At 37.9% G+C, this 12,484-nt stretch overlaps 1 pseudogene; it reads left to right on the top strand.

Annotated features, from left to right (window-relative positions):
• The first annotated feature begins 11,240 nt into the window (after window positions 1-11,240).
• LOC129897998 (5S ribosomal RNA) lies at window positions 11,241-11,360 on the top strand (annotated as a pseudogene).
• Window positions 11,361-12,484: the final 1,124 nt, after the last annotated feature.

Genomic DNA, 12,484 nt, shown 5'->3' on the forward strand with positions numbered 1-12,484 from the left:
TTGAAAATAGCTTCATGTATGGGCATTCATAATTCAACTTGAAAACATGCAATTTGTGTAGAAACATACTTATATTGATGAATGATAACAAATAAATACATAATTGAAACAACCCAATAAAATTTATTAATATAGGGAAACAAACCCAATTAAAATTAATAAGATTTTGAATGAGAACCTTTGGATGCATGGGTGAAAGGGACCCATGAATCAAACCCTACACACCTTGAATTAATTTGTATTTGGAATTGAGCAAAGTGACTTTCTCTTAAAAAAATCCTAGCCAAAACTTCATGAAGAAGATAAACTCATAAAGGAACCTTGAGACAGAAGTCTTAAAGTTATTCTGGAGTTAATAAGGGAAAAGATTAGACTTAGGAGTATTTAGGACAATTACATAATGAATCTAGTCAAAAACACGTCCACATCCATTAATGAAATGTAGGAAATAAAAACACCCCTCATTAAAACTTACAACTTGACTAAATGGATTGCCCATCACGGTGCATGATGCTCATCACATCTCTTGGTGTGTCCGTGATACTAGACTAGGACTTGAAATATTGGAGTTGCAGGGGAAGAGTTTCAGGACTTCCTCAATGGAAACCTTCATGGTCTATGGAGATCATCATGGTCCTTGAAGCATGGGTGTGGAGCAGGACCTGTAGGGTTATCTGTAGGAGTGACCACCATGAAACCCACCATGGTACATGAAGGGCTACACGGCCCATGGTGGTGGGTTGTGGTCCCTTCCTTGGGAATTTTTTTTGAGGTATCATGGGAGGGGTCACCACGGAGGGCATCACGCCCCCTGGTGCTCACCACGATCTTTGGTCCTTTGTTGTAGTCCCTTCCTACATGACTGAGTTTCGGAACAACCACCACGATGGCTCACTATGTGCGTGGTGTAGACTATTGCCCTTGATGGCCTTCGTAGTTATCACCTAGTTTTATAAGCTGTATTTTTCTGAGATTTCATATTTTGTTCTTTGTGTTCCGACTTTTCAACTTCTGGGATCTTACATATATGTACAATTTCATGATGACAAATAATATGTAATGCAATGCAATATGATGCCATGTAACGTGATGATGTCTTTCCTAATGATACACACTATTTTAACTCATACTAAATCCATGGGGCACGCATACGGTCTATGTATCTTCCATTACCATTTTTCATCAGCATAATCATCAATCGCTGGAAAAATTTCCCATCTCACTGAAACCATTTGCCATCTGCATAATCATTAATTGCTGGAATCATTTTCCATCAGCATAATCATCAATTGTAAAAACCATTTCCCATTAGTATAGTCATCAATCAATCGAGTCTCATCATAGTATTCTAGAACCAATCCAAATAAGCATGTTCACATAAATAATGAGAGTATAATAATGTCCACAACCACACTGTAATTCATATCAAGGCAATTCACGTCACACTATTAATAGTACATCAACACCAAAATTTACATTATTAACCTTATTATAAGTCATCAAAGTCTCCATATCATTTTTCTTTATCACATAATTAGGATCAATAGATGAGCAAGTACGTCAAGTAAATTCCCACTACAATAATAAGCAAATAAAATTTTTATTAAGTTTACAATCACATTAGGGATATCATAACATTTCATCAAATTTACATCAATTTGAAGTGAAGAATTTTACATTTCTGATCACAATCATAAAATACATTGCCTTTTTATTAATTTTGTTCTTTCATTAAGGATAATTTACATAATTCAAGTACCATAGCTCATTCTCAATAATTTTTAACACACAAACGAAAGAAAATTTGAGAGTTATACAAGATGTATGGAGGTTTAGAAGTCACTTACCTTAATTCATACCCGGTAAATCAAACACTCGAGCCTTTCCCTTCCGAATAGTATCAAACTCACCATAATCTAATTAAATAATATAATGAATAACAATCAAATTTTGGAACTAACAACACCAGAAATCCAAAATCACTTACTTGATTGACAAGCATAGGTTTTATAGCTCCTTTATCTGCCTGAGGTCGTGTAAACTAGAAATGAATTAACAATACAAAATTCTAGAAAATGGATCAAAATGGCTCAAAAATTCGATTAAGAAAATAAGACTCAAATTTGGAAATTTATACACGAAAATTTTTCCTAAAATATTTGGAAAGCATTAGTGAGAACCATTTCAAAAATGGAGCCTTAAATAGAACCTAAACACCATTATCAAAATCCTTGTTTTGAAACAAAACCCCTATTTATCCAAACCTTGGTTGCTAGGCTTAGAGTTAACCAAGCAAGGAATGAGGTCCCTATAGAACTTTCAACTTCAAAAATCACCTTAAAACAAGGCCTCCCATAAGTTATCTTTAAGAACGAGGATTATATAATTAAGGTAGCTATAAGACGTAAGTTTACCTTAGTAGGAAAATTTAGCAATACCATCCTAAGGTAGAGTTGATTAGAGGAAGCTTTATCCTGGAAACTCAACTTATTGGAGAAGTCAAAATTGCATATTTTAATGCAACACATGTGTATTGACTTAGGCAATGAGTTTGATTATATCATTGTGTGGACAAAATAGAAGGTGACTATATAGGGTCTGTAACACCCCAATTTTCTTTTTATGGTTTTTCTAAAAGATTGAAAGGTGATCCACGTTATCTATGAAGTTCTACGTGAGTAATGACGGTTGGAAATAGGTCTACAGGGATCTGAAGGAGTTGGAGGCCAAGTAATGAGTCGTGGTAATCAACCTACTTTCATAAGCTACCGACTTGGTTATTTTACATAATTAAGCTACTTGAGTACGTGTCGAACTTAAGTAGCGAGGATTACATAGGTTCTTAAAGTGAGATGAGATTACAAACCCATGGAAGAGGGAAAAAGAGGCATAACACCTACTTGAAATAAGTAGGTGATGCACCTACATGGAACAAGTAGGTGACACACCTACTTGGGGTGGACCCCACGCTGCCATATGGCAGCTTTGGATTGGGTGCATGGATGAGGTGGCGCCCTAGGGGATGGATATGTGTCACCCCTAGGGGATGCCATGTGTCACACTTTAAGGGGGCATATATATACATGTTAATATGACTAAGAGGTCATTTTATTAAGCAAATTACACTTAGAAATTTAAGAGGAAATTTTAGAGAGCGAGAGAGAGTAGCTACGACCCTTGTTGCTGCCAAGGTAAGGCCCCCGATTTCTCTCTGTAAATTAATTATCTAAGGTATTCCTTGACTAAGTGGAGGTGTTTAACAACATAAAATTTATAGTTGGGGAAGCGAGGAGGTTCTTTTTCTTGTTAACAAACCCATTTTTGAATGAGACTGCTGTTAGTAATATTAGTATAACTGATTGTGTAAAGATTCATGTCGAGTGATTCAATATGTTTTGAAAATATATTTCATAGGGATATAACTTTCATTTAGTCTCTAAAACCCAATTTTACATTTATCTTCTTGAAAAAGGGTGATAAAGTAGAGGGGAGGTGCTGCCCATATTTTGTTTTGGAATTCCTACATGGACTGCTGTTTGTATTTTTTGCATATCATTTTGTAATGAATTTATGTAAGGGTGATTCAAAATTGTATATGATCCTAAGACACATGTATATAACTTTCATTGAGGCCACAAAGCCTACTTCCCCCATTCTAGAATTCCGATTTGAATAGTTTGGGCTGATTTTTATTAATTTCATATTTAGTTTTGATATGATAAGACTTTTAAACTTAAGTCAATATTTAATTTTGTATTTAAGGTATATATGTGTTTATACAAGCTAAGAGGAACTGTTTGACAAAGTAGATGTTGGATGGTCTAAGGCGGAGAGGAATTGAGCTCTTCGAATTGTGGTAGAACCTGTTGTATGCTAAAACGCCAAGGTTTGTGTATAAACTTGAACTTGGAATGTTTTATTTTTCTTAAATTTAAAGTATTTTGATGGGTTGTTTCCTAACTCTTTGTCTTGTATTATGTTATGATTATTATCTTAAGTATGGCAAAACTTTTGCTAAACTGCCCACTTGTACAAATTGCTTGATCATTTTACATTCTTGATGGGACTTTTTCCTTCTTGTTATGGTGACTTGTCATCGATATTGGCATGTATCTCGATTCAGATCTTGCCCATCTTGACTTTGGATTTATATTTCGTCTTGACGATGCAGTTTCATCCATTCTCGAGTACGAGTAGAAAGCCAGTTTCAACATGGTTCTTAATTCTCTTGATACTAGGTTACGATGCTTCTTGATATGGGCCTCGGTCCTTATTAATTTTGAGTCTTCGGTCCATCTTGATATTGATTGTGCTTAGTGTGAAGGCATGAAGTACCTATTGGGCGAAATTGATTATTTGACAACTCTTTTGAATTGAATTATAAGTTTCTTGATACTTGAGCCTTCAAATATTGATATTGATTTGAAACTCTTCAAGGTTTGTATTCGATACTTTGATATACTTGTTCACTTGGGCTTACTTTTACCTTATTGAGGCACCTGCGATGAACCAGGGAGTTGAGGAATTTAATGGCTCCAAGCCCAAAGTTTTTACACCACTAAGCTTTATGCTTAGCGATAGTTGTTTTCTATCATAGGTAGTGTGCGGGATGAGGTATGAAGATGGCCATTTGGAGTAGACTTTTTGGAGCCCTTGTGAAGATCACATCTGCATATGCATCTAATTTTTGTACATATTTTGGGGGACTTGTACATGATACATGTGGCTTGTAAAAATAAAACTATATGCTTGTAACTTGAATAGGGTGACTAGTTTTGCTATTTTGGAGTGTGCTTTTAACTTAAGTCATACTTGTACTCGTTTATATGTTGTCTTGTCATTTTGTACAAAGGAGGATAATAGTTTTGTAATAACTACTGATTTGAGTTTTGTGTATTTTATCAACCCACAACGGTGTTGACTATTTGTGATTTAAAAAAAAGTAAAACTACCTTTTGTTTCGTAAGTGACATCCTCCCAAAGGGGCTGCTATAAGTATTGGTATTAGAGCCTAGGTTTATGATTCTAGGACTTATGTTGTGACTTGTTGGTATAATGTTTGTTTTGTTACATGTTGTTTTTGTATATAGTGCATATGAAACATGTACAAGTCCCTAATGTAATGTGATCTTCCCTGATGAAAGAATCAAGTTGTGGCATCTTCCACTTCTAATAGACTTATGGAAGCCACTCGTAAGGATTTAAATAACTCTAATGCCCAACTTCACCTACAAGAAGGAATTGAAGAACATTTTTTAAATTCTAATACTCCTAGTATAAGTGGATCGGAAGTGGGAAATAATCAGGGTACGAGAGTTGGGACACACCCTCAAATGATTTATAGTTCCCCCGCTGTTGATCCCTCTTTTTAACAAATGGCCGATTTCTTTTATCACATGACTAGAAGGATTCCTTCCCCTGATGAAAAAACATTGAGAAAATGAGAAAGATGGGTGGAATTGAGTTTAAAGTCACTGTTGACCCTATAGATGCCGAGCAGTGGTTGGAATGGCTTGAAAGAGTGTTCGAGCAGTTAGAGTGTTCTAACGCTGCCAAATTTAAGTATGCTTTCTCACTGTTGCAAAAATATGCCTGTGATTAGTGGGTAAGATGCCGAGTATCTCACTTTATGATACTCGTTCAAGGGAGACCCGACTGTAATGGGTGATAAACCTCAGCCTCGGGCAAAATAGGTGCCGCGGGTTCGATCTCTATCATATCGATCTATTATGCTCTTCTGCATCGGAGATACAGGAAAATTAGAAGAATAACCAAAGCGTTCAGCCACTTGACTGTAAGGAAAGGAATTTGGAAAAAAAAAAGAAGTAACGCCGACGAATGCCTCTTTTCTCTTCTCTGAAGTCAACAACAAACAAGTGGGAGAGGCAGGATTCGAACCTACGTAGAAAAACTTCAACAGATTTACAGTCTATAATTTTCAAAACCAGTAAGTTGAATTGAGACTATAGTGCTACCTGGTGTATCACATGTCTGTAGATGTAAGGGATAATGAGAATCACCTACAGTTTCTCTACCACCAGTTATAGCAATTATAGTTTTAGGATTTTGACCCTCACCTATCACCATGAACAGAGATGATCAATGAAATTGAGATCGAAGGAGAAAATACTTCAATGATGACCACAAATTGAACTACTTCTAGGACAGTGCAGCTTCTCTTGAGAGAGCTTTTGTTTGCACTAAAAGCAGAGCTAAATTTGTGAATCTAAACTGCGGAAACCTTTAATCGAGCATTTATGGCTTTGATACCATGTTAAGTTCAGCTAAGATGAAGAACTTACAGCTTATTACAACACATCATCATATATTTATACACGTATCCTGGCCCTCTATTGAGGGACTCAGTGAGTAATACAATGAACTGTGCACGAGAACATATCTTGGCCCGGGACTCAGGGAAAGAAGTGTTACAATATACACGAGTAGAGTAGTGAGTAACTATATGCAATTTAAATCATTATCAGAGACTCGACAAAATAAGGAAGTTAAGCTTTTGTTTGAGGACCAGAGTAACGGTGTAGTAATCTCGAGTGTCCTCTAAATACCATTATGGGTTGTCTCAATTATAATCTCGGGGCTCCTAGACATGTACTAAAGTAAATCCAAATCGCTTATGGAACCAGAAACATTTGCTAACATATAGTATGTAAGACTTGGAGCCTATATATTTGTTATTTCTTTAGCATATAACAATTTCCAGGGAAATAGTTCGGTTACCGTAGGAGTTCAATATTCAGAAGTAAATAAAAGATGTTCGAGAATAGAGTTACCCTAGAGCTCAGATCATACTCAACTTTCAACTAAGACAAAGGCATGCCCAAAAGAAGAAAGAGAATAAGCTTTATGTAGTCTGTACTTTCTTTCAGGGGATCTGCATCCACATATTTCGTACCCGGCCCATTATGGGGCTCGGTGAATCATTATGGCATCATAATCTCATTTTTGTACCAAATACGTGTCAAGGAAAATGAGAGATAGCTTCTCACACACTACTGTTTAACACGTAGAAGCCTTACTAGGCAATACTCAATCCTTACAGAAATTCCAAAACTAAGCAGTGGATAGGGGTTATGAGGCGTACTTGGAGTTTTGGGAATGGAATTATCCACACATTCCACACACAATTCATTTAAGGCTAAAACTTGCCAAAAGGAAAGGAAGATAGCTGTACGAGCTTATACCAAAACATGCCAAGAGAAAGCTTTACATACCTTGTCTGAATTATTCCTTATCCTGCTTGCTTCGCCATCCTTTGAACCTATTCAACATGAAAGTAATATTAATATCAACTACTCTTAAATTTCCAGCATCTTGGATTACGCCTTAAAGTTAATGGAATCTATTTCCTTAGTCGTTTCCTCGACTAGTCCTTTAGTTTGTTAAGGCGTTAACGAAAATTGGGCAGCACCTCCCCTATAATGTGCCCCATCCAAATTTCCAATTAGGTCCCTAAGACCTACAGCCAACCAACAACAACAACCTGCAGCAATTCATATCAACAATATACAGCATAAACTCCAAACGACTTATTCGAAAATACGATATCAAAATAGGGCGTCTAGCCTTTATTCTTGTGACGCCTTTAATTATACGTAACGAGGGGTCATGGGGTATCAACCAGCAGCACCCTAACCTACATTAGGACATATTTAGGCCCTGCAACAACAAGCCACACCCCTACAGCAGCAACTCACAAGAACGACACTTTATTTCGATGACAATTCACTTCTAGCGACTCCAATTTAGTTTATTTCGAACGTCGAGCATTTCTACGACATTCTTAAACTTCCAGCAGCATACAAGGGGTGTAATACACCATATAACAATACCATAAACTCCAATTTAAAAGGAAAGGCCTTACCTTACGTTACACTTGTCAAACTCGCCAAAACTATCAAAAATGTGAAATCTGGACAGCTTACTGTTTTACCTTGTCGCTTCGTTTCGAAGGGGTAATGGAGGGAAAAAGGATTTACGTCCTTCATGAAAGTTATATACATATGTCTTAGGATAATTTCGAATCATCCCTACATCAATTTTGTACAAAAACATATGACCAAAATACTTACAGCTGTCCGTGTAGAATTTCCAAAACCAAATTTGAGAAGTACCTCCTCTACACTTCATCACCACTTTTCAAGCTGATAAAAGTAGAACTGGATTTTGGAGTCTGAATGAAAGTTATAGAACCACGAAATACCTTTCCAAAACATATTAAATCACTCGAAACGAATCTGTACACAAGAAGTTATACCAATATTACTAACCACTGTCCCTTCCAAAAACGGGTTTATTAATTAACGTTTTCTCTTATTTTCTCTTCCAAATTCCAATTGCAAATCTGGAGTTTTACTTCCATGAAGGTCTTAAAATATATATATACGTATCCACGTACTTAAGGTACACCGTATATAATTAATTCACGGAAGAAAATTGGAAAACTAACCTTAAATCTTCAACAACGATGGCTGCCTCTCTCTTTCCCTGTTTCACGTTTTTTTTCTCCAAGGCTGCTGCTATTTTTGGATAATGAACAACTAAGGAGTCATATACACATATATATATATAAGGTGACACGTGTCATCCCCTAAGGGTGACATGTGTCAATCCCTTATTGGGCCACCTCAACACACGGCCAATGAGGTGCTGCCACGTGGCAGTGGGGTCCACCTCCCCCAAGCAGGTGGGTCACCTACTTGACCCCAAGCAGGTGGGTCACCTGCCTGCTTGAGGTGCTGCCACATGTCGCTTCTTCATTGGCTACCACGTGTCGTCTTTTTTTCCCTTCCTCGCGGGCTCGTAATCTCGTCTTATTTTATGTACCTATGTAATCCGTGCTACGTAAGTTTGATATATGCTTAAGTAGCTCAAGTGCATATGACTTTTAACTTAGTAGCTTACATAGGTAAATCGAGTCCTACGACTCATTATTTGGCCTCCAATTCCTTCCGGACTCTTATGATTTCATCTCCAACCTTCTCTAGTATGGGGTATCACATTCTCCCTTCCTTAGAGCCGTTTGATAGTGTCGTAACATAAGTGGCTCACATGCTAGCTTCTAAGTAACTTAAGGGACATTCCGAGTTCAAAGATGTGGGGTGTAACATCCTTCCCCCCTTTAGAACATTCGTCTCCGAATGTTAAATGCAACCTTCTGTAAGACTTTATATAAATTATAGAGGGGTTCCTTTCCTTTATGCTATCACATGCATTCCCATCTATATTATTAACATACGAGTTTTCAAGAGTTCGAGTTACCTGTAGACATCGGTTACAGGTGCAAATACTTGTATTCCATGTTCTCTTCAATTCCCCGATCATCCTCTTTCTGGTTTTGGTTTTTACACCGTAACTTGACGGAAGATACTTCTTTAGTCTACAATCTTCCAGTTTGCTGATCCAGGATGGTGGTAGGATTTTCCTCATAGGATTCCATCTACTGGACCTCATTTATGGAATATACCCTGGGTGACTCGTCAGTATCTAATGGACTGGGCGTATAGTTTCCAACTGAGGTGGTAAGCTTAACTTACCAGCCACGTTTCCCACCTTATGAGTAACTTGATACCGTCTAATATATTCTGGGTCAAGTTCCTTTTCTAGGTGACCCTATGATGAACATCCAATCATCAACTTGAACTCTGTATGTCGACGTCGATTATCTGTATGTCATTCCTGCCGACTCTGGGCTTTTAGTCAATAGCTTGCTTAATCATGTCGAGGCCATTGGAATAATAGAATAGTAATTATTATTGTGGGCAACTTGATAAGTGATGGATAATCATTCCGGCTACCTTCAAAGTTAATCTCCCGGCTCGTGACATATCTTCTAGCGTCTAATAGTGCGCTCAGTCTGTTTAGTAGCTCGAGGGAGAAATGCGGTACTAAGACCTGTATGTGCTCCTGACCTCTTCTTGGACTGATCTCAAGGCATTAATTATAATTGAAGTCCCTTTATCTGGATATTAGAGGAGGAAACCTCACGGAACCTTACCATTCTCCATGTTCTATAACTCCCCCTAATTTCAGCAGCATAGGTGCTCTTGATTGGAAGCAAATGGGCTGATTCCTTAGCCTAATCACAACAACTCATATACCACCCTACTTTTACCAAGTATAAAATGGGTGCGTAATGACGTGGATAATTTGGGAACCGTTAGCCTCGTATAGTCTTTCTCGACTCTTTTCAGAACTTTAACTGGCATTCGATCTTTTGGGTCCTTCTTCCCCTCTTTTTCCAATCCTTAGGGTTGGATACCGAATAATGTTGCAGTCCCCCCATATAACGGCGCTCGTAGTCATTCTGTGCTTTGTCTAACATGATCTAGTGTAATTCCAAAAGAGTTTTGGCATAGAAGCTCGCTATCCTGTAGTAACCAGCTAGTTCAGTCAGTTTTACTTAAACCTTTTTACAGTTTCCCTTACCCCCACTTATAATCCTTTAGACACATTATCTTGTGTCATTCTTTTACCTTTACAAGAATACAAGAGGGTACAAGAAACATCCTAGCGTTACCTCGCTAGTCCTCATATCTTGCCCTGCCTTTCCTCCCTTCCTACACTCGAGGTCGGGGTAGATCTTTGGTCCAATCATGGCCATGTCTTACTTCACCCGTAGTACTAATTCCATCTCGGTAGTTTGGCTTAACTTATCTTTGCACCTCTCGGTAGTTAGTTGCAACTTGGGCTCCTTCGTTTGGGATAATTGTTGTGGGGACTCCGTAAGGTCCTACCATGTTTTTTTTTAACACCTTCTCGGCGGACTAGGTAACCTTTGATCGAAGGAGTAAGGACTAATATCGTTATTCCACAAGTAACATTCCCTCTAGAGTCATCTGGTGCTAGAGTGCAAAATGAGTTTTGTAGTCCTGGTCATATTGTGGGATTTCTGACCTTGGGCACTACTTCCTGTCATTTTGTAAATTACATCAGCTGGTACCCTTACCTTTTTGGGTTTTTCTTTTTCGCCCTTAGAGTTGTCTACCAAGTGGTGTCAAAATTCCCTCGCCCACTGGCCTATATAGCCATTTTGCGGTGTTCCTCTCATTAACTAGTTCTATGTTGAAGAGCTGTGGCACTCAAGTGTGTCGTCAGTTAGCAAATAGCTAATCCTTCTTGTTTTTCTTAAGACCTTGTTACAGTTTCCTTAACGTATCTTATAATACCCTGGGTACATAATCTCATAGCGTTTCTCCGTTGCTAGTTCAGATTCTTCCATCTCGTGTGATCATACCAGCACTTACGCATTAAGTTCCATCAGAATTTCGAAGTTAAGTGTGCTGGGGTGAGAGTAATATTGGGATGGGTGACCTCCATGGGAAGTCTTCATGTCGCGTTTCATTCTAACCTTTTCCATGAGGTGCGGGCACTCAACTTAGCTCCAGATTTACCTCAGCGTTGTCTCACGAGTCTTTATGTTTTGCCCCATCTTTTCGTCTGTTATCTTGCATCTAGTATCGGCGTATACCTTTAGCTCCACGATCCTTTATTCACTTTATGTTCTCCTTATTTTCTACCACAGGAGGATTTCTATTCCTTTTTCTTTGGTTATTTATCTATCGCAATATCATTTGCGACTAACTCTATAACCAATATTTTGGCTTTTGGTCTAGCATACTGTCGTTATCCTTTGTAGTATCTGTTGAATTATTCAATATCCTTTCATTGGTACATTCTTCTATTTTTATATGCAGCCGCCTTCTAGTGTTATGTTGTTTAGGGTCTCGTCACAAACTTCTTAACGCTACCTTATGTAGCATTCTGGCTTCCATCCAATTATGGGTAACTTCCGGACCTTTCCAACTTGGTTTAGCAAGATATCTTATCGAAGTTTAGATTTCTATTTCACATTTATTACCATATCGATTGCCTTCACCTTACTTTTGCCATTTTCTCATTAACTTCCCCCCTTTAGAGGGTACTCATACTTTCATTTGTTTGTACTTGTAGTCATTCAATTTCAATTAGGCAGTACTAGTATTCCGACGATAACTATTCCAAGTTTTCTTGAAGTAGTGGCTTTGTCCCAACCTATATCCTTTGTTTCTTGGGACGAATAAAAGTTGCATCGTTTGTTCCTTAAGTTTTCCATCCTCGTCCCTTAAGGGTTCCACTATTTTTGGGGCGACGTTGTGTAAACGCGTCATTTGTTTTTTATATCTTAAGCCCCATGCTCTTACTGCGTTCTCAATGCAGGCCTTTAACTTAGGCAACGCGTACTATGTGTGTCTTACTAGTGGTTCCACTTTATCCCTGCATACTCGTATCACACTGTTCAGTTCATACTTACATATCCCCCTTTTTAACTCGTATATATATTTGGTTCCTGACATCTTTTTGAGGTGCTTCTATTAGAAGTTCTTTCCCCAATTAGTCGGTGGCAAATTATAAACTATTATCGTACATCATTTTCCAACCATTGTTGGAAGAAATCAGAACCTCTTAAACATCACAGTACTTCTTC

Source organism: Solanum dulcamara, chromosome 7 (genome assembly GCF_947179165.1).
Source record: "Solanum dulcamara chromosome 7, daSolDulc1.2, whole genome shotgun sequence".
Classification (NCBI taxonomy): Eukaryota; Viridiplantae; Streptophyta; class Magnoliopsida; order Solanales; family Solanaceae; genus Solanum; species Solanum dulcamara.